Here is a 24,444-nt window from a genome sequence, read left to right on the forward strand (position 1 = left end):
CATCCACGAAGGCAAAAGAAACAAAAGCAAAAATGAACTATTGGGACTTCATCAAGATAAGAAGCTTTTGCACAGCAAAGGATACAGTCAACAAAACTCAAAGACAACCTACAGAATGGGAGAAGATATTTGCAAATGACATATCAGATAAAGGGCTAGTTTCCAAGATCTATAAAGAACTTATTAAACTCAACACCAAAGAAACAAACAATCCAATCTTGAAATGGGCAAAAGACATGAACAGAAATCTCACATGAAATGGGCAAAAGACATGAACAGAAATCTCAGAGGAAGACATAGGCATGGCCAACACGCACATGAGAAAATGCTCTGCATCACTTGCCATCAGGGAAATACAAATCAAAACCACAATGAGATACCACCTCACACCAGTGAGAATGGGGAAAATTAACAAGGCAGGAAACAACAAATGTTGGAGAGGATGCGGAGAAAGGGGAACCCTCTTACACTGTTGGTGGGAATGTGAACTGGTGCAGCCTCTCTGGAAAACTGTGTGGAGGTTCCTCAAACAGTTAAAAATCTATTTCTTATTGAGAGGCATTGGCAAAAGAATTTGAAAATTACTACATTACACCCTGTTGTATCCCATATACATTTTCCTCAACCCCACTCTCACTGGTAAGCCACAGGTCCTCTAAACTGGGCTGTGGGGCACCTGGGTGGCACATTCGGTTGAGTGTCTGACTCTTGGTTTTGGCTCAAGTTGTGATCTCAGGGTTGTGAGATTGAACCCCACATTGGGCTCCATGCTCAGTGCAGAGTCTGCTTGAACTTTTCTCTCTTCTTCTCCCTCTGCCCCTTCCCTCCCCCTTCCCCTTGCCCTCCCACTCTCTTCTTATAAATAACAAACAAATAAGTAAGTCTTTTTTTTTTTTTTTGAAAAATGGGCCATAAAAATAAGCATGGTCTCTTCTACTCATTTGAGCAATATCAAGACAGATGTAAGGGGGACCAAGAAGTCAAGTCAAATTAAAAATACATTGTGAGATAAAGGAGACCTGTGGCTTCCATTTGAGCTTTTCCCTGAAATTTGTGTGACATTGAGGGCCTATTAATTTTCTGTTATTTTCACCTTATTAATGATGCATAGATCATGGAAAGAAAGGGAAGTGAGTGGCTTGGAAAATGTTACTGGGGTTACTGCCCATTTGTAGACTATATAAAGTTGTGATTTTTGAAAATTATTTACAAGATTGAACTATATTATACCATCAGGAAGAAGTATAGAAAAGAGACATGGATTAAAGAAAACTATAGTACAACTGGTAGCAAAAGTAATTCTAGGACCTTGTCTTGCTTATCACTTATGGTCAAGTTCCATGAATATTTTTTTCATTACAAAGCAGAGCACTGAACATTTAGAATACTGCAGCTCCCACGAAATCCAATCAATTGGGCAACCATCTCTCTTATAAACAGTAATTTCATTCACTCACACTGTAGGTGAATTGAGCATCACTGCCTTATACTGCTTAGAGATACACAGATCTTCCCTTCTTCATTTGGTTAATAAATATCCATTGAGCATTTATTGTTCTTTGTGAGGTCGTGAAGTACACTTCATAGAATAAATGGTGGAAGAGAATCCATTTAAACAATCTAGTTAACATAAATGAAGATGATCAGCTGCTAGACAAAATTGTTTAAAAATCTGCTAAAATAATTGCCACATGAGTAGATCAACCTAAGGAAAGCAATAATTGCCAGTGGTATATTTAATTTTTATAAAATTTTGAACAATATTAGAATTAATAAAAAATTGCAAAATAGTAGGCAGAGTTCCCATGTACATTTCTATAATGTAATAATAGTAATGTCTATTAACTATATTACATACTTCAGGTTTCATTATTTTTTTCTATTATTGCTTGTGTTCTCTTCCGGGATTCCATCTAGGATACTGTATTTCCTTTAGGATGTGCTCAATTTTGATATTGTTCCTGAAAATTATGATTGGCTGTTTTTCCAAGTCTAACCATTTTGTAATTGGCAGAGGGAATAATGTAACAGGTTCCACTTGCTAGGATATTTTGTTGGATCACAGCAATCTTGATCAAAATTGAACTCATGTGTGATTGTACCAATTGGCTAAAGAAGCTGATTTGAACCTGGAACATATAAAACCATGAACACTTCACTTTTCACTGTTATCTTGGTCATAAGAAGCGTTCTCAGACTTGTTCATAATTATTTATAGAGAATTACTAAAATTTCATATATATACATATACATACATATATACATATACGTATAGACAGCTAACCTAGTTCACCTGTCTCATTTACAACTGTAGGAAATAAGACCTAAAGAAATTTAAGTGACTTACCCAGGGCCACTTGGTGAGTTAGTAGCCAATTTGGAATCTATTTCGGCTTTCTTCCATCTTTAGAAGAGGCACAGAAATCACTTCTCAAGTCCTATAAAAAAAAAAAGTGCAGTTCTTTTGGGAGAACAGAAAGGAAGAAAGAAGAGTTTGGGAGAAAGTTGGGGCATTAAGGTATCCTCTTTTCTCCCTGTCCCCAAGCTTCATATTATTTTTACCAAACACAGTCTCCATTGTGAAGAAGCCTTGCCATCTCTGCATGTGTGGCCATTGGAGAATACTTACTCTCTTGGGTGGATAATTACCTGTTCTCAACTTTCTACCACGTCATTTCAAAGAAGTTGGGCTTCTCAGGTCTGGAATTCCTCAACAACAACTTCATATCTCACTTACTTTGGGGGGTTGGTTGAGCTCTTTCCTTCTTTTCTATGCTCTGTCTTTCTTCTCTGGTTTTGTTTTTACCTGTATTGAATTTTAGTTAATATTTTCTTATATTACTAAGACAACTAAACTGTGGCCAGGTACTTTGGAAGGAATGTCTGTGGAAATCATAAAATGCTTCCTCTTAATCCACTATGATTAATTTTTCCATAGGAATTTTGAGTCTATTAGGCTTGTTTTTATAGCAGTTACTGAAAAAGGATATCTGTCAGGCATACCTTATATTTATTGTAGATGCCATTGTTAATGAATTGAAGTCAACATATCACTTTTCAGTTTTAAAGTGGTGGGTATCAAATGAATAACCAGAAACAAAACTTGTCAGTGGTGTCTGGAAAGCCATTGTTCAACACACACTAAATAAAACACAGTGCCTCACTTTCAAAGAGATGAGAGCTCAGTTCTTTAAAACCCATCATCTAGCCTTACCTCACACAGAAACAAACAAAATAAGGCTATTCTTTCCCATAATATATATGGCTCTTTCAGAAACAGTGGCTTGATGACCAACTAGAAATGTAAGGAGTCATAATTCATTTTGGAGTGGACTATTAAGTAATATTTAGATGCTTAGGTAGAAAGAATGTTTATTTTCGAGTCAATAAACATGTGTGACCATGGGTAAATTATTTTTTCCTTTGGGAAATTGAGTTTCTTCATTTGCAAGTACTTCTCATGACCAAGATAAAAGTGAAAACTAAAAATTCTGAATTTTTGCCTTCTTAGCATTTTGCTGCAATCCATAAAGCAGAACCCTTTTAAAATCATGTCTCCTCAAGGAACTAAATGGAAAAAGGGCCTACATTGCACATTTAATTCTAGACACAACTCAAGACTCTTCTAAGTCTAGTCAATTCTATATCACATACATCCAACAAGGTTGTAAAAATCTTGATGTCCTGAGCCATAATATATGTATCTTGTGTTTTGTTTTCTCGTAGAATATCTATCATTGTACTCCCTACATGGTGAGGGATTAATGGAACTAAAAAACAAATTGAATCTAATTGGTATTAAAAGGGCTAAAGGGAACTTTCAGTGAGGAAATCCTTTATGGAATTTAGGCACTGGGGTTAATTATTTGTGTTAGGCAGCATAGTAGCTCCCTAAAGCTGGCCATATCTTAATTCTCAGAACCTGTTCATATATTAATTTAAATGGAAAAAGGGATTTTTCAAATATTATTAAGTTCTATGATCCTGAATAATCTGGGTGGGTCCAATCTACTCACATGATTCCGTGTAGTACTTCTAACCTACAAAACTGTAGGGTAATAAATTTATATTGTTTAAAGGTACAAAGAATATAATCCTTGGGTATAGCCGCTATGGAAGAATTTCTTGAGGAGGCTTTTACTTTTAAGGAAAGGAGAAAAGAAATAGAAGACAAGAGATATAAGGGACCAGAAATGCTCATGAATATTTGGGTTTTCTTTTAGTTCTTAGAAATTCAGCAAGGAGTTCAATGTCCTACAATAAGAAAGATGATGAATCAGAGATCAACACCAGCAGAATGAAATAGAAGGCCAGTGTCCTAGTTATGAGGTCAAACTAATGATCCATAGGGGATGAACCCCCCACTTTCATATGACCCTTGAGCTGAGACCTAGGGAGAGAAATAAGACAGATGGTTTGCTTCAATTCTTACCATTAATTACTAGCTCTCTGAATTTGGGAAATCCCCAAGCTTACTGAAGCTCTAAGCTTCAGTGTCCTCACTTGTCAAATTATGATTTTTTAAAAAGATTTTCTCCATTTATTCATGAAAGACACACAGAGAGAGGCAGAGACATAGGCAGAGGGAGAAGCAGGCTCTCTGTGGACACCCTGATGGGGGACTGGATCCCAGGACCCTGAGATTGCAACCTGAGCAGATGCTCAACCACTGAGCCATCCAGATGCCCTCAAATTATGATTTTAAATGTACTTTACTAGTGTAGATACCCTGAAGCTAATGCATATAAATACTTAGCACAATTCTGTACATACAGTAAACATTAAAAAAAAACCCACTAGCCATTCTTAGTTATTATTCTTATTAGAAAATAATTGAGATTCCTGAGTTCCAGCAAACTGAAACAAGGTAGCCACATGGGATTAATTTATTTGATCAATCAAAAGGTTTCATTATGTATCAGGGACTGTATCAAGCACTGGAGATAAGGCAATGATAAAAAAAAACAAACAAACATAGTCCTGCCCTCAGTGAGCTTACTGTCTCCCAAACAAGAATAGTTTTTTTTTTTAATTGTGGGTTTATTTAACATTCTCGGTTAGTAACAAGGTAACAACTTAGTGGTAATATAAACTGATTTAATATAAGTGCATGTAACCTACATCATAAATGATATTGATAATATGGGAGCTTTATAATGATAATCATATATAAATATTTATTGAGAATTCCTATTATAGTATTAAGAGAGTGACAACAGAATGTCATTGAGTAATGTCAGAAAAATGGGGAAATTATGGTATCAGTGGCCTAATTGGAGGAGCTGCTGTTTTTTTCACTATGGTTTCTTTTTCATTTTATTTTTTTAGATTTTATTTACTTATTCATGAGACACACACAGAGAGGCAGAGACACAGGCAGAAGGAGAAGCAGGCTCCCTGCAGGGAGCCTGATGTGAGAGACTCAATCCCAGAACCCCAGGATCATGACCTGAGCCAAAGGCAGACACTCAACCACTGAGCCACTCAGGCATCCCTGATTCTTTAGGTCCAGGTTCATTATTAGAAATAAACTAGTGTCAAAATCTCAATAGTTGTAAAAGATAGATGATACAAATTAATAATAATAATAATCATTTCATCCAAACAGAAAATGAGTGATATTATTTATATGGAGAAAAAAGATGACTTAAACTTCCCCAGATAGTATACAGAGAGTAAAAATTCTCATTTTTGAGTTCTACTGTAGAAGGAAAATAGAATGTTCAGGATCAAACAAGAGTCAGAAAGCAAGAAATTTATTTTTACATTGTTTAGGGGCAAGTACCAGCCCATGTGAGGGGAAGAAACAAGATGAGAGTTCCTCGGAAGGCAGTGTAGTTGTCATGATAGTAGGGTTATTGCACCCATTGCACAGATATAGCCTTGAGCAGTCAGAGCAAATCTTGTTCTTTTATACTCCTTAAAATACTTAATCTTTGCCTATTAAATGAGTATAACATAATATCTCAATGTGGCCTTCATTTTCATTTTCTTAATTGCTAATTTTCCTGAGTTTATTCACCTGTTGAGTTTCTTATTCTCTGAAATGTCTGTTTATGTCTTTAGCCCATTTTATTTTGGATTGCTTGAATTTTTTTCTTTCTTCTTTCTCTTTCTTTCTTTCTTTCTTTCTTTCTTTCTTTCTTTCTTTCTTTCTTTCTTTCTTTCTTTCTTTCTCCTTTCTTTCTTTCTTTCTTTCTTTCTTTCTTTCTTTCTTTCTTTCTTTCTTTCTTTCTTTCTTTCTTTCTTTCTTTCCTTTCTTTAAAAAAAAATGCCTAAAGGAAGAGGCTGAAGCTTTGTTAAAAACATTTAAAGACAGAATGTATTAATCACTATCACCTGGAGCAAGGGATAACAGTTGGGGTAAACAATAGACTAACCAAAAATCTTGGTAAGAAAGGCTGAAGAATAAGATGCTTTGGGGAATAAAGGCTTTCAAAAGCTCTCACAAATTCCTAGGAACCTAGAATGCCACACACATGCCCAAGTCTGGGTGCATATTCAGAAAATATTTGAGAAGGGTCTAAACTCTTACCTCTGGCTGAACTTCACACTCTGTGAAAGCAGGATCTAAAGGCTAAAGCATAGTTGTGAACTGCTTGTCCAAGTGGTGAAGGCATGTCCCAACACACATTCATAGCCCATCTTCAAAGACTGGGTGCTGTGTGTGTGCACACATACACATGTGTGCAGAGGTATTTGTGTGTTCATACGTTTGAAGAAACTTCTGTTGCATCATTAGCTGACCTCTAAGCTGATGGAACAGAGGCTTCAGTACCACTCATAACAAAGAATGCAAGCTATCTTTCTTTTTTTAAAAAAAAATAAAGATTTTATTTATTTATTCACGAGAGACACAGAGAGAGAGAGACATAGGCAGAGGGAGAAGCAGGCTCCCCACAAGGAGCCTGATGTGGGACTTGATCCAGGACCCCAGGATCATGCCCTGAGCCAAAGGCAGATAGATGCTCAACCACTGAGCCACCTAGGCATCCCAGAATGCAAACTTTCAAAATTAGTTCAAAAAAATTCATTAAACTAAAAATAGCTACAATAACAATAAACCTAGGGACAGATGAGTATCTGATTTCTAGAGTTGTCACATTATAATATTCAAATTTTCCAGCTTCCAACCAAAAATTACAAGGTATGCATGCAAAGAAATAAGAAAATATAGTCTATACATAAGGTAATTAATAGAAAATATCACAGAGGAGACACCAACATTTGGCTTATTAAACAAAGACTTTCAATGGACTATTTTAAATATGTTTAAAGGAAATCATGAGGATGATGTTTCATCCAATAAAGAATATCAATAAAAAATAGAAATCATGAAAAAGAGCCAAAGAGAAATTCTGGAGTTGAAAAGTCAAGTAGCTGAAATGGAAATTTCACTAGATGGATTCCACAGATGAGTAGACAGAAGGAAGTTTCACCGGTAGATCTGTCCTAGAAGAAATGCTAACAGAAGTTGTTCAGGCTGATATAAAATGACAGGGCAGCCCAGGTGGCTCAGCGGTTTAGCGCTGCCTTCGGCCCAGGGCCTGATCCTGGAGTCCCCGGATCGAGTCCTGCATTGGGCTCCCCGTATGGAGCCAGCTTCTCCCTCTGCCTGTGTCTCTGCCTCTCTCTCTCTCTCTCCTTCTCTCTGTCTCTCATGAATAAATAAGTAAATAATTTTTTTTAAATGACAATAGTCAGTAACTCAAATCCAAACAAAGAAATAAAAGTACTGGTAAAATAACTGCATGGGTAAATATAAAGGTCAGTATGGATGTATTTTTGGTTTGTAACCCCTCTGACAAATCTTTAGAGAAGACTGAAATTACTATAACAAGGAATGAAGTTGGGACATTACCTACCTTTTAGAAATAAAAAGTATTTTAAGAAATCATATGCCAACATATTAGGTCATCAACATGCATACACACATTATCAAAACTGGCTCAAGACAAAATAGAAAATCTGAATAGACATATAACAAGTGAAAAGATTGAATCAGTGATAAAAACAAAAAACTTCCCACAAAGATGAGCCTAGTTTCAATTGGCTTCCCACGTGAATTCTACCCAATATTTTAAAAAAAAATTTATAATTTTTTGTTCATAAGAGACACAGAGAGAGGCAGAGACACAGGCAGAGGGAGAAGTAGGCTCCACAGAGGGAGCCCAATGTGGGCCTCGATCCCAGGACCCCAGGACCCCAGGATCACGACCCTGAGCTGAAAGCAGATACTCAACCACTGAGCCACTCAGGTGCCCCTCTACCCAATATTTTAACCTCTATGTTTCCAAGATTCTTCCTTTCTTAACAGAGGAGGGAACACTTACTTGCTAACCCATTCTGTGATGCCAGTGTTACTGTGATATCAAGGCCAGAACAAGACATCACAGGAAAAGAAAACAGATGAACATGGATGTAAAAATTCTCTATAGAACACTAGCAAATGGAATCCAGTAGTGTATTAAAAAGATTATACACCATGACCAAATAGGATTTATCCCAGGAATTCAAGGATGGTTTAACATATGAAAATCTATCATATTTACATCATTTTAATAGATAGAAAACCCGCATGATCATCATAGTTGATACAGAAAAAGTATTTGCAAAATCCAATACCCTTTCATGATAAAAACAATATGCAAACTAAGAAAAGAAGGGAAATTCCTCAGCCTGATAGAGGGCATCTGTGCAAATACATAGCTAACATCATCATCATCAAGAAATCAATGAAGACCAAGGAACATGTGGGTGGCTCAGTCAGTTAAGCATCTGCCTTTGGCTCAGGTCATGGGATCGAGCCCCCACATTGGCTCCCTGCTCAGAGGGACATCTGTTTCTCCCTCTCCCTCTGCCATTCCCCCTGTTGTGCTCTCTGGCTCTCTCTATCTCTCTGTCAGATGAATAAATAAAATCTTAAAAAAAAACAAAATTAATGAATGGAAAGACATCTATGTTATCAATTCAATTAATAATATTAATTTTTGCTTAATATTGCTTAATATTGATTTTAGTAATTAATATCAGTATTGTTGAGATGGCAATACTTTCCAAAGCAATCAGTAGGTGAAGTGCAATCCCTATGAAAATCTCAACTTTTTTTTTTTTTTAAAGAAAATCTAATTCTAAAAGTCAAACGTAGTTGCAAGAATTGCAAAGAGTAAAAATGATGTAGAAAAAGAATGCAGTGGTGGATCCTCACTTCTTGATTTAGGAACTTATTCTAAAGCTACTGTAATCAAAATGGTGTGGGAATGGCATGAAAACAGAGCTTTAGGTCAATGGAATGTAATTGAGAGTCTAAAAATAAACCAATACATCTATAATAAATTGATTTTTAACATGAGTGCCAAGCTCATTCAATGAGAAAGAACAATTTTTTTTTAAATGGTGGTTGGTAAACTGGATATCCACATGCAAAACAATAAAATGAGATCATATACAAAACCAACTCAAAATGGATTAAATATCTAAGTGTAAGCACTAAAAATATAAAACTCTTAGAAGGAAATATAAGGATAAGTCTTCATGAGGTTGGATTAGGCATGTTTCTTGAAGATGACACCAGAAGCAACCAAAGAAAAAGTAGACAAATTGGACTTCATCAAAATTTTAAAAATTTGTTCATGAAATGGTATTATCAAGAAAGTGAAAGTTTACCCTACCAAGTGGGAGAAAGTATTCACAAATCATTTATCTGAAAAGGTTCTAAGATCCAGAATATATAAAGAACTCTTAAAACTCCATTAGAGACAAATATAATGCAATTTAAAAATAGGTGAAGGATTTGTATTGACATTTTTCCAAAGAAGATATATAAATGCAATAAGCACATGCAAAGATGCTAAACATTATTGACTGTCAGGTAAATGCAAATAAATTTCTCTATGAGATACACCTCATACTCACTGGGATGGATATAATAAAAATGGTAAAAATCAACAAATATTGGGAAAGGATGTGGATAAGTTGAAACCTCATACATTGCTGTTGAGAAAGTAAAACAGTGTAGGTACTGTGGTTAGCAATTTGGCAGTTCCTCAGAAATTTAAACATAATTACCATATGACCCAGGAATTCCACTCCTAGTTGTACATGTAGAATTGAAAATAACTGTTTAGAAAAAGATTTTATATGAATATTCATAGGAATATTATTCATAATACCCCCCAAAATGAGAACAAATCAAATGTCCATCAAATGACAAATAGAGAAATAAAGTGTGATCTCTATGCAGTGGACTATTTTTCAGCCATAAAAAGAATGATATACTGATATGTGCCATGCCATAGATAAACTTTGAAAATATTATATAAAGTGAAAGAAATCAATCACAAAAGACCACATATTGTATGATTCCACTTATATGAAATATCTAGCATAGGCAAATCCCCAGAGATAGAATGGTGATTGCTAGGAGGTGTGTAGAAGAGAAAAGAGAGGGCGGTCGTATAATGGGCAGAGGTATCTTCTTAGGGGTGATGAAACTTTTGGAATTAGATTCTGGTGATGGTGATGGTTGCACACATTGTGAATCAACTAAAAGTCACTGCATTATACACTTCAAAATGTTTAAAAGGGTGAATTTTACATTAATTTTTAAAAGTGAGAGAGAAAATAAGGTTGCTCTGAAGTTCACCATCTCCGGCACCTGGAAAGGGAAGAGAGCATGCAAGGGTGTATGGGAAAGCTTGTGGGTCCCGCCTGGAGCAAGTATACAGTGTCAATTCATATTCCATTAGCTAGCACATAGTCACATGGCCACATCTCACTACAGGGTAGGCTGGTATATATGGTCTAGCCATGTGCCCCCCAAAACAGGAAATGAACTTTGCTGAGAGCCAGTATTCTTCACTAAAGAGGTAGAATGTTTAGGAAAGGACTTATGAATGTACTACTTAAATGTCCCAGGTGATTCTCATGCCTACTGATGTTTCATTGGCTATTTTATTTTATTTTTAAAGATTTTATTTATTTATTTGAGAGAGGGAGAGAAAGAGTTCGGAGGAGGAGCAGCGGAGAGGGAGAAGCAGACTCCCCCCTGAGCAGGGTGCCCACCATCAAGGGGCTGGACCCCAGAACTGGGAGATCGTGACCTGAGCCACAGGCAGATACTTAACCAACTCAGCCGCACAGGCACCCCTGATTGGCACTATTTCAAACACTCAGGACCCACAATTCTGTTTCTGCCATTCTGCTTGCAGGTTTGTTTTTTTTTTTTCACTAGGTAGGAAAGTAAGGCACAGAAAGCATTCAGAAATCTAAAAGGAGTTTGGAGGAAAGGATATCCAACTCTACTTTGAAATATCAGAGGCCACAAGTTTGAACATGCTGGCTCTCTAGTCCAAACCAAGAACATGAAATGAAAAAGTCAGCAGTCTCTCATTGATTCACAAAAGGGCCTAAGAGAAGGAATTATAATTGTAATAGTTAAGGATTAGTCCCAAAATACACAATTGTACTTTAAATATGTATTTGTTCTTTTAATGATATGATGTTTAAAACAATATCATTTAAAAATCTTTTTAATTTAAATTCAATTTGCCAACATATAGTTTATCACCCAGTGCTCATTGCATCAAGTACCCTCCTCAGCGCCTGTCACCCAGTTACCCCAACCCCCCACCCATCTCCCCTTCCACAACCCTTTGTTTCCCAGAGTTAGGAGTCTCTCATGGTTTGTATTCCTCTATAATTTTCCCCATCTCAGTTTCCCTCTTTTCCTTTATAGTCCCTTTCACTATTTCTTATATTCCATGTAAACAATATCATTTTAATCCAGTGATGTTTTGGATTGTAAGCATAATTGAACAGAAATGCAAGATATTTTTCTCCATGTTCTTTGTATATAGCCAGAGTATACCTACTAAAATACGAGTTTATAAACCAATCAGCGCTCCATATCTAAGATTTCCTCAGTGCAAAGAGCCTAAGTAGAAATAAACTATCTTAGTGTAGTTTACATGAATCACACATGTAGAAGGTTAGAATTGAACTTCCTTGGGGAGCAAGACTTGAGTTAGGATGAAATCTGAAGAAAAGCTGTACCAGTAGGCTTACTTCCTCTAGCTCTCATCCTGACCCCGCAGATTACCCCAAGCAAAAGATTCCCCCAAAGAGGGAAAAAAGAACATGCAGAGAGAAAAAAGGAAGGAAAGGTCCAAAGAAGAGAGAGAAAGAGAAAAACAGAGTGAGACACAGAGAAAGAGAGACAGAGACAAAGAACCTAGAGATTTAAAAGACATTTAAAAATCATATCAACTATTCACAGCTAACATTATAGTTAATGATGAAAATGTAAATGCTTTCTTCCCAAAATCAGCCATAAAACAAAGATGTCCAGTCTTTCTGCTTCCATTCAAAATTGTACTGGAGATTCTGACCAGGGAGTTAGTCAAGAAGAAGAAATAAAATACACTCATATTGAAAAAATAAAATAAAATTGTATTTTCAGATGATATCATTTGTATACAGAAATTTCTAAGGACTTCCCACAAAAACTATTAGAACAAATGAGTTTAGCACAGTTGCAGGATAGAATATCAATATACAAAAATGAATTATATTTCTGTACATTAGCAATGAATAATGTGAAAATGAAATTATGGAAACATTGCCATTTACAATATCCAAAACAGGAATGAATTTAACAAAATGAGTGAAAGACTCATATGATATACACTGCAAGGCATTGTTGAAAGAAATCAATAAAGATCTAAATAAATGGAAAAACATTTCATATTCAGACAATGGAAGACTTCATATTGTTAAGACGGCACTACTCCCCAAATGGAACAATGGACTCAATGCAATTCCTATAAAAATCCCAGCTAATTTCTTTTTATTTTTTGCAGAAACTAACAAGCTAATTGAAAAATCATGTAGAAATTCAGGGGACCAGGTTAGGCAAAATAATCTTGAGAAAAAGGAACAAAGTTATGATTTATACTTTGCAAATTGAAAACTTACTACACACTTGCAATATTCAAGACACTATGGTACTAATATCATGATAGATAGATCAATGAAATAGAACAGTGTCCAGAAATAAAACCCTTGCTTTTATAGTCAATTGATTTTTAATAACAGTATCAAGATCATTAAATGAGGGGAAGAAAAGTATTTTCAACAAATGGTGCTGGGACAACAGGATGACCACATGCAAAAGACTGAATTTCAACCTCTTCTTTCTACCTCATTTACATAAAAATTAACTCCATGTAAATCATATACCTAATGTAAGAGCTAAAACTATAAGCCTTGGGGAAGAAAATTTAGGAGTACATCTTTCTGAACTTGGATCAGGCAGTAGTTTCTTAGGTATGACAGCAAAGGACAGCAACAAAAGAAGATATAGATATGTTGAACTTGATCACATTAAAAACTTACTTTATTACAAGTGATACCATCAAGAAAGTGAATAGATCATGTACTGAGTAGGAGCGTATTACAAATCCTATATGTTATTAGACCTCATATTGAGAACATCCTAACTCTGGGAAATGAACAAGGGGTAATGGAAGGGGAGGTGAGTGAGGGGATGGGGTGACTGGGTGACAGGCACTGAGGAGGGCACTTGATGGGATGAGCACTAGGTGTTATACTATATGCTGGCAAAACGAACTTCAACAAAAAAATATTTTAAAAAACTCTTATAGCTTAACAAAATAAAGACAATTTAAAAGTGTCAGAGGGTTTGAATAGGTATTATTTCACCAAAGGACATATACAAATATCCAATAAACATGCAAAAAGATTGTCAATATCATTAGCTATTATGGAAGTTTAGGCGAAGACCACAATGAGACAACACTTTACATCCACTAGGATGTGGATGTAATGACTATAGTCAAAAAGGCAAGTAATAACAAGTACTTAGGACGTAGAAAAATTTCAATCTTCATACACTGTTGACGGGAATGTAAAAATGTTACAGTCCTTTGGAAAACTGTTTGGCAATGCCTAAAATTGCTATACACAGAGTTACCACATGACCATTGTTTCACTCTTAAGTATATATCCAAAGGAAATGAAAATATATGTCAAAAAATATAGACGAGCATTCATAGGAGTGTTATTTGTAATGGTCAAATAAAATGTGGTATATCCACATGTTCTCTGTAGTTAAGAATTTGGTTTTTGGTTTATCTGTTTTGTTTTGTTTCTTCAATTCTACATATGAGGGAAATCGTGTGGTATTTGCCTTTCTCTGTCTGACTTCTGTCACTTAGCATTATATTCTCTAGCTTCATCCATGTCATTGCAAATGGCACGATTTCATTCTTTGTTATGGCTGAGTAATACTCCATTGTGTATATACATCACCTCTTCTGTATCCATTCATCTATAGATGGACATTTGGCTATTGTAAATGCCTATTGTAAATAGCTGCAGTGAACAGAGAGGTGCATATATCTTTTCAAATTAGTGTTTTTCTTTTCTTTGAGCAAATGCCTAGTAGTGGAATTATATATGGTAATTCTATTCTTAATTTTTTGAAGAACTTCACACTGCTTTCTAGAGTGGCTGAAATACTTTGCATTCCCACCAACAGTACGTAAGTGTTCCTTTTTCTCCACATCCTTGATAACACTGTTGTTTTTTGTGTTTTTGATTTTACCCATCCTGACAGGTGTGAAGTGGTATCTCATTGTGGTTTTTGATTTGCATTTCCCTGATAATGAATGATGCTGAGCACCTTTTCATGTGTCTGTTGGTCATCTGGATGGATGTCTTTTTTGGAAAAGGTCTATTTGGGTCATCTACCTATTTTTTTGTATATTTTTTTATTGGAGTTCGATTTGCCAACATATAGCATAACACCCAGTGCTCATCCCTTCAAGTATCCCCCTCAGTGCCCGTCACCCAGTCACCCCATTCCCCCTGCCCACCTCCCTTTCCACCACCCCTTGTTCATTTCCCAGAGTTAGGTGTCTCTCATGTTCTGTCACCCTCACTGATATTTCTCACTCATTTTCTCTCCTTTCCTCTTTATTCCCTTTCACTATTTTTTATATTCCCCAAATGAATGAGACCATATAATGTTTGTCCTTCTCCGACTGACTTACTTCACTCAGCATAATACCCTCCAGTTCCATCTACGTCGAAGCAAATGGTGGGTATTTGTCATTCCTAATGGCTGAGGAATATTCCATTGTATACATAGACCACAGCTTCTTTATCCATTCATCTTTCGATGGACACCGAGGCTCCTTCCACAGTTTGGCTATTGTGGCCATTGCTGCTAGAAACATCGGGGTGCAGGTGTCCCGGTGTTTCACTGCATCTGTATCTTTGGGGTAAATCCCCAACAGTGCAGTTGCTGGGTCATAGGGCAGTTCTATTTTTAACTCTTTAAGGAACCTCCACACAGTTTTGCAGAGTGGCTGCACCAGTTCACATTCCCACCAACAGTGTAAGAGGGTTCCCCTTTCTCCACATCCTCTCCAATATTGTTGTTTCTTAGCTTGTTAATTTTCACCATGCTCACTGGTGTGAGGTGGTATCTCATTGTGGTTTTGATTTGTATTTCTCTGATGGCCAGTGATGCAGAGCATTTCCTCATGTGCTTGTTGGCCATGTCTATGTCTTCCTCTGTGAGATTTCTGTTCATGTCTTTTGCCCATTTCATGATTGGATTGTTTGTTTCTTTGCTGTTGAGTTTAATAAGTTCTTTATAGATCTTGGAAACTAGTCCTTTATCTGATATGTCATTTGCAAATATCTTCTCCCATTCTGTAGGTTGTCTTTTAGTTTTGTTGATTGTTTCTTTTGCTGTGCAGAAACTTTTTATCTTGGTGAAGTCCCAATAATTCATTTTTGCTTTTCTTTCCTTTGCCTTCATAGATGAACCTTGCAAGAGGTTCATCTACCCATTTTTAATTGGATTCTTTGGGGGGGGGGGTTTGAGTTGTATACATTATTTACATATTTTTGGTATTAACTCCTTACTGGATATTTATTGGCACGAATCTTCTCCCATATGGTGAGTTGTCTTTTTGTTGATATTTCCTTTATACAAGCTCTTAATTTTGGTGTAGTCCAAATAGTTTAATTTTACTTTTATTTCCATGGCCTCAGGAGACATAGCTAGAAAAATGTTACGATGATTGATGTCAAAGAGATTACTGCCTAAGTTTTCTTCTAGGAATTTTATGCTTTCATGTCTCCCATTTAGGTCTTTAATCCATTTTGAGTTTATTTTCATACATGGTATAAGAAAGTGGTCCAGTTTCATTCTTTTGATTGTAGCTGTCCAGTTTCCCCAATACCATCTATTGAAGAGACTGTCTTTTCTCCATTGTGTATTTTTACCTCCTTTATTGTAGATAATTAACCATATTAAGTGTGGGTTTGTTTCTGGGCTCTCTGATGATCCTATTGATGTCCTATTGATCCAAGGGTCTGCTTTTATGCCAGTATCATACTGTTTTGGTTTCTGCAGCTTTGTAGTATATCTTGAAATCTAGAATTGTGATACCTCCCGTTTTGTTCTTTTTGAAGATTACTTTGGCTATTTGAAGTCTTTTGTTGTTTCATGCAAATTTTAGGATTATTTGTTCTAGTTCTGTGAAAAAAATGCTATTGGTATTTTGATAAGGATTGCATTAAATCTATAGATTGCTTCAGGTAGTATAGACATTTTAACAATATTTGTCCTTCCAACATGATAAGTTGATTTTTTTTCATAACAGTGTCAAGATAATAAAATGGAAGAAAAATCATTTCACAATTGGTGCTGGGACAATAGAATAGCCACCTGCAGAAGACTGAATTATATATATATATATATATATATATATATATATATATATATATAATGTTTGTATAATATATAATATTACTTATACTATACTATAATATTTATATTCTTTTCTCTCCAAAAGGAATTGGAGATTCCTTAATTTTTCCTTAAATGGCAGGAAAGTAAGTTGGCTGTAATACTAACCAGCATTGGATTTTTATCAATTTATGTTTTTTGTTTTCTTCTTTCATGAGGAGGCCTAGGAAATCCTAACATAAGAGAGAAGAGCTGGGTCAAACAGAAACCTAAGGGTCCAGTGTGTCCCTGCCCTGGGATTGCCATCTTTGGGGCACAGACCTGAACTGACATAGCTGGCACTTCTGCTTGTTTTAACCCCTCTCACTGAGCTTTTTTTTTTTTTTAAGATTTTATTAATTTATTCATGAGAGATACAGAGAGAGGCAGAGACACAGGCAGAGACCAGGCAGAGAGAGAAGCAGGCTCCCTGTGGGAAGCCCGATGCAGAATTCTATCCCAGGACCTTAGGATCATGACCTGAGCCAAAGGCAGACATTCAACCACTGAGCCACCCAGGCATCCCCTCACTGAGCTTTTTAAATGTGCTGCTGCTATGTGATAAGCAATGTGCTAAGTACTGATCTATGCTGTTCACCTGGTGGGAAGGCAGGAAGAGACATTTACCCTACCACTCATGACACATTTATTAATTTTCTCAGAATCACACATACCTAAAAGGGATGGGCACAGAGGGCTTTGGGGCAACTGAACAGAGTTAGACACAGCTCTGGAGGAACTGACTTTCAGGCTGTGTCTTGAAGAAGTGGATCAGGCCCTCAAGGTTCTTTAGCTGTTTCACTGGGAGGGCTCCCTAAGAGGTCCTTGTGTCCATCATCTCTTTCTTCTAGAAATCCTCTGCACAGCTTCTGGAGAGTACACATTGGTCCCTTGATTTACAAGCATCCCTGGATCCTTACTGACCTCCCATGTGTGTCAGTCTGCTCAGGCGGTTATAACAAAATACTGTAGAGTGGATGGTTTCAAAATCAGAAGTATACTTACTTACAGTTCTGGAGGCCAGAAGTCTGAGATCAAGGTGCCAGCAAGGTCAGTTTCTGGTGAATGCTATCTTCCTGGCTTGTGGACAGCCACCTTCTCCCTGTGTGCTTATGTGGACTTTCTTCATGGTGTGTGCACGCAGTACAGAGAGAGTGCGAGCTCTCTGGAGTCTCCTTCTCTCTCTCTCTTTTTTAAAGATTTTATTTGTTGATTTGAGAGAGACAGAGCATGCATGTGTGTAAGAGAGAGCATAAGCAGAGGGAGAGGAAGGGAAAGGAAAAGAAGGAGAGGGAGAAGTAGACTTCTCACTGAGCAGGAAGCCCAACATGAGGTTCCATCCCAGGACCCTGGAATCATGACTTAAGCCAAAGGCAGACACTTCACTGAATGAGCCATCCAGGTGCCCCTGGAGTCTCTTTCTATAAGGCCACTAATCCTGTCAGAACAGGGCCTCATCCTTATGACTCTTTTAACTTTATTTCCTTACTTAGAGGTCCCATCCCCAAAGACCTCCATACTGTGGGTTGGGGTATTAAAGTATGAATTTGGGGGCCGTGCAGTGTGCACAAGTATGCAGCGCATGCCAACTGCAATCTGCCAGGCCAGAATCTGCTCAGCCTCCTACTAAACCTTCTCATACTTAACTCCACATGCCCCAGACTAGCTGTGGGTTTCCAAGTGGATCTAGGATTTAGTGCCTCTATGCCTTTACATATACTGTTCCTTTCCTTTGGAGTGTCCTTGCCTTTTCTCCCCTCCCTTCTCCACCTGGTAAACTGTTCACATTTCAGAGAAAAATTGAATATCACTTTCTGTATAGCCTTCCCTGACTGTCTCTTCAAGGCCCTGGGGCACTTACGTAGGTAATAACTAATTAAACATGTGACCTGGGCAAATTACTTACTCCCTATGAACCAGTTTCTCCTGCATAACATGGAAATAAAATGGGGTTGTTGTGAGGATGAAGCGGGGTAAAAAAAAAAAAAGCACACGGAATACCCAAAGCCCAGTGATACCTGCTATTACTAACTAATGTTACTCTTTGTGTGTCACACACAGAAATGGTCTCCTTGTCACGAGGACTTGCCTTGTTCATCTTTGTGTCCCTAGGACGTAGCAGCCAGCTGTGTACTCGATGAATATCAATTGACCCATCCATGGGGAGCATCCTTCCAGATCGTCGTTTAACTCTGACTTCATAGGTGAGAGGCCCAGAGTAAAGGGACTTGTCTAAGGACCCACAGCTCACTGGTGATGGAGCCAGGCCCCTGGCACCAGAAAAATTCTCTATTCTCTTTTTCATGCCACCTTATGCACTCACCAATTCAGAGACTCATTTTTCTCTTCCCAGGAAAAAACTCTATGAGCCTAATGCAGCGATTAAGTGACAGTGAGGAAAAGGTGTGTTTTCTCTGGGCAAATGTGTATGATGTTGAACTCTGCCCGGGGCCGGGTTTCTATAGGGTCATGCTGCCAGGCAGCCTTGGCAACAGTGAGACTGCATGGAACCTTCTGGAAGCGCCTGCCAGGCACCTAATCTCACCCCAGACGGCCTCCCCTCTGTGGTCCCATAAATCGCTGCAGAGTGTATGCCAGACTGGACTGATGTGGGGAGTTTTGTGGCTGTGGCACTCAGCTGAGTTATTACCAATAGAACGTGAACATATGCATTTCACACATATGTGCTGAGACCTCTGGAATTTGTCCAAACTCATCAGAATCTGAGACTGAGACAAAGTTCATGACCCAAAGATAAGAATCTACAGAGCTTCTGGAATATCTAATTTTCTTGACATTTTAATCTCTCTTATTTTTTTAAAATAAGGGGCTTTTGTTGTTTTGTTGTTTAATATTGAGTGGACACTTCTGACACATTGGATGGAAGTAGCTTCCTGTAGGTCAAGGAACTTTCTAATTTGCTAATGAAGTCTCTTGGGTTTTAGCCCCTACTCTCTAACAGGCTGTGTGGACTTAAGCAACTAGCTTAACCTTTCTGATCATCTGTCTTCTCATTTGAGTAAGAGAAGGGTATGCTTTCTAAGATTCCCCTCATTGTTAACATTTTAGCTTCATGTATTTTAACAAGTCCTCCGGAAGTGTGTCTCCAAGCTTTGTGATACTCACATACTGCTATGACTGGCCTTTGTGCCATATCTCTGATGATGGGGGGAGAAGCGAATATAAAATGGGCATTTGTTCTGTAACAGGAGAGTTCAGGACATAGAAGAAAGAAGGTCTTAGGACTGCTGGTAACGTTCGATATGCCTACGACTTAGTTATACAGTAAATATATATTCCTAGCACAGTGAATTATATTTATTAAGTTGAAATATATATTAAATATATACACTGCACTAGGGCATTAGTAGGTGCTTATAAGTGCTAACTGTTCATCTCCCTCCTCTTGCTACTTCTGCTCCTCAGTAGGGATTCCAGGTGAGTGGTGGCAGTCTCCCATCTACCCTGTGCTTCCACTGCTTTTGCCTCGCCATCCATCTGGTGGCTTCCCTTGTTTACAGATAGCTGACCTGAAATCAGACCTCACACAGTTTCCTTGGCAGTCCTGTATTTTATAACCAAGGGATGCCCACTCCCGACATTATTTAGTGATTATTTCAGGCTGGACCCTGCAAAGAGGCAAATGGGATGGGTGGTGTTCTGGGTGTGAAATAGCCAGAGGAGGGACAACCTAGAAATGCCATGTCTGTTCAGAGCTTATAATTCCCAAAAGGCAGATGATGGGGAGCAGCTAGCAGTTTGCATGTATTTCTGTGGGAGATTTTCACTGCTGCATATTTTAGAGATTTAAATGAGAGTCTGATTTTCCATCCTTTCTCCTTTTGCTTCTCTCTTTTTTTTTTTTTTTTTTTTAGAAATCTCCATTCTGCCCAACGGGCAATGCTGCTTGGACCTCTGCTTTCAGGGTATGTGTGTGTGTGTGTGTGTGTGTGTGTGTATATACACACACACACACACACATATATGTGTATTTATATTTTTTTATTGGAGTTTGATTTGCCAACATATAGTATAACACCCAGTGATCAGTGCTCATCCCATCAGGGTATATCTTGAAGCAGTTCCCACTCTGACCAAACACAGTGTGTTTTATTGCCCGGGCTGCAGGGTCCCTGTGTCTCCTGATGACACGGGATTACTTCCTATGCGGCTCGGAGACACTTTGCTCAGTAATGGGCTCATGGCACTAAGATGCCTCAACCATTACCTTGCATTTAAGTAATCCATCCTCACTCACTGAATCTCAGGGGCCTGGGGAGCAGAGAGGGACAGATGAGATCTTGTATCCCCAAATTCATGCAAATACTTCTCTGACAGGAGATAATTTATTCCACAAATTATTCATTTACCTGGTAAATTTGAGGGCTGAGTAACTAACTCATTGACAGACTCTGTACCTGGCAGTTTTATTTGGCCTATCACACAGTGTCCTGCCTCAGCACATGGATGCGGCTCTTTTCTCCAAAAAGTGATTTTATCCTTGGTTGTTATAAGCTTTCCAATCAATTTCCCAAGGAAATATTTAATTGAGAGAAGGGTAATGTAAAATAGGTTGGTATTTCCTATCCTGAGGGTAGCTGGGAAATGCTCATTGCTTGCCAACATGTCTTCTAGGAGAAATGCTTAAACTGACATTTAAAATGAGTGTAAACATGACTCTTTTCCCTCTTCTTCCACCTCCTTGTTCCTACAAATATCTGGGAAGAGAGAAAGAAGATTTTACAACATGCTAAACATGTTTGTTTCTCTGTGTAGTAACATCTCAACGTAAATAACAGTATTACAATCCCTCCAGAAGCCAGTTATTGGTGTATTTTTATTGATGAGCAGAGAGGTTTTGCATTTTTGGTAGATTTATTTAAAACATCCTGTTATGTGTGCTTATTAAATGCTGAGCAGAAAAGAGAAAAGTCATATATTCATACTTGATTCATTTGAACATGTCAAAACCCCTTATTGAGTAGACCCCACAGAAACCCAGTTTTCCCTGTTGATGAAAAAGGATCTGCCTCCTTTTCCAGAATAGAGTCTGAGGCCAGGCAAGTAGCATGTGAAAGCCCTCCTTTTACAGCTGCCACTGGCTGCAAGCCAGCGACTCATGCCCACCTCACTTCTCTCAAAACTCTGGCTTGGCAGCTTAGGAACTTTGCAAAATATCAGGGCAAACTTGATCAATAAATATCAAATCTTAATAAGTCTCTAAAATTTATACACACACGCATATACGCACACAGTCTTAGGTTTTCTCAGAAGTATATCCTGTGACACAGATTGAGGGTATTTTACTTAGTTGCTGAGCCCAAGAAGCACTGGTAGGAAGTAGTACAGATGTGTGATGGTGAGTTGGGTAGTGTTGGGCAACCAGACTTGCCTATGGTAGCTCGAGTTGTGCCACGGAAGGAGAGAAGGCAGGGTGGTTACCCACCTGCTCCTGTCTGCCATTGTCTGGGCTCCCTCCTCCAGGGAGCTTTAAGCCCCAGGGCTTGCAGAATTGCAGGTGCTTACCTAAGGTGCTCCTGTAGGTTCTGGAATGGTGAGGCCCAGACGGCCTGGAACATTAAGAATGCCTGTTACATAGGCCTCCTAGCAGTTCAGGAAAGGGAAGCTGAGATGGGAAAGGGGAGTAGCCTCTTGACAGCCGACGACAAGATCGTCAAAGTGCTGCTTTCCAAGCACCACGTGTTAGCCACCTTACGGTTCACCCGGGGCGTTGGCGGCCACGACAACATTTCCACATGAAAATTTTTAGGTGCTGCGAAGCAGACTGAAGACAGCATTCTTTTCTATACTATAGTTCGGTTTTTTGAACAGCAAAATCAGAGTTTGCGAGGGAACCCTAACTTCAGGCCAGGAAACATTGTGAAGAACATGTTGCCTTTTTCAAACAGGTTTTTGGAGACCAGGCTGTAATGAGGCCTACAACATTCTGAAATCCCTTGCTAGTTTGTATATATGTGTGTGTATATATATATATATATATATATATATATATATATATATATGTATTTGTAAGTGACCAAATCTAATAAAATGAAAAACAGGTTTACTAAAACAGGTCCAAAAGACGATACAGGAGATAAGCTATAAAAACAAGCGTGAAGCCCCTCCTCGACACCCAAGCTCCATGGTCCCCAACAGACCCCAGAGCGAGGTCAGGGAGCTAAGGATCTTGCATCTCCTCTAAATCCAAATTACACACTTTGGTTTTGTTTTCCTTTTCAAGGTTTTTAAAAAGCTAACCACGGGAGTCAGGCAGGTCCACCCTGCGCTCGGCGGCACGTCCAGCCAGCCCATGGCAAGCTTGGGCCCAGTGTCCCTCGTTTTTGATCACTTCTGCTGGCCACGGCATATATATATATATATATATATATATATATATATATATATATAGAGAGAGAGAGAGAGAGAGAGAGAGAGAGAGAGAAGCCTCTCGACAGCTGAGATATATACCTACACACACACAAAGTTAATTTATTGCATTAATAGAGCTCTTTACAAAAAAAAAAGTCTAGTAAATGTTCAGGATGGACAAGACTCTCCCTTTTTTAAAGTTGCATAATCGTTTACACAGTCCTATAGGAATGAAATACTTTTAAATGCAGCTGAAACGAGAAGCATTTTCCTTTGTGGGTATTTTTGTGCTTCTCAGCTGTCCTATTTTTTCTCATCACTTAATGGCCAACACTGTGTCCTGCTCACAACAGGTACTCGGGGCTTCGGAATTCCTCTGCACCTCCTCTCTTATTTTTCAGTGAAACATTCTAACTAGTTTTTAACTTCTGAATGCAGCCTGCCATGTGGGGCTCCAGACTTCCTTTGTCTCCCAGGGTTGGATAGAATCAGATCTAACTCCTGACTTCATGAATTAGGCTGCTCCGATGCCAGAAGGTGACATGCTCTGGCCCGTGTGAGTAGCCGGTGGCCTTGTGATCCATTCCTCTTTCAGCTCCAGCCTGTCACTTCAGCAAGTGTTCTCCCTTCTAAATCTTAATAAAGTCCCATCAGTCATGCTCCTCCGGTGCTAAGCATTCATTTCTGCAGGGGCTCTAAGGGTGACTTGAGTCTAGTTCACACCCTGCCTTGTGATCCTTCTATCCTCAGGGGAGCGGGGTGGGGGGCAGCTTTTGGCCAGCATTGCCACCCCCATCCTCAACACTGACTGGAATGCAGATTTCATCTTACATTTACAGGCTATGTCCAGTACTGGTGAGAAAATGTCTTTCCTCACATACTAAGAAATGAAGCAGAGTCGCTCCTTCTAAGGAAAATAATGTATCTTCTTATGTTTTTACCTCATCCGTTAAACCGGACCCAGGTAATATAAAATTCTGCTGGGTATCTCTGAATCCCCTATTGATTTAAAACTTAAATCCTATGATTTTTTTCCCCACTGTAGCAAATACTTTGTAGTCAGCCTTCAATCTGCGGCAGAAAAAGTGAAAAACTTCAATAAGAGGCTGCAATCTCAAATCCATAATTGACAAAATCTGTCCCGCCCCTTGGCCGATTGGCTGGTAGCTATACCAGTAGCACCATAAGCAAGCAAACAAGGGGACACACAGTGGTTCATTTCTTTAAGGATGGGAGATTGTCTTTTC

At 38.2% G+C, this 24,444-nt stretch overlaps 1 long non-coding RNA gene across 1 annotated transcript in view; it reads left to right on the forward strand.

Annotated features, from left to right (window-relative positions):
* Window positions 1-18,909: 18,909 nt before the first annotated feature.
* The window catches only part of LOC144289593 (uncharacterized), a 41,636-nt gene continuing 36,101 nt past the window's right edge, over window positions 18,910-24,444 (forward strand). The window contains exon 1 of the long non-coding RNA XR_013357446.1: window positions 18,910-19,029. This is a non-coding gene — a long non-coding RNA (uncharacterized LOC144289593). The remainder of the gene's footprint in view (window positions 19,030-24,444) is intronic.

This window comes from Canis aureus, chromosome 1, assembly GCF_053574225.1.
Source record: "Canis aureus isolate CA01 chromosome 1, VMU_Caureus_v.1.0, whole genome shotgun sequence".
Classification (NCBI taxonomy): Eukaryota; Metazoa; Chordata; class Mammalia; order Carnivora; family Canidae; genus Canis; species Canis aureus.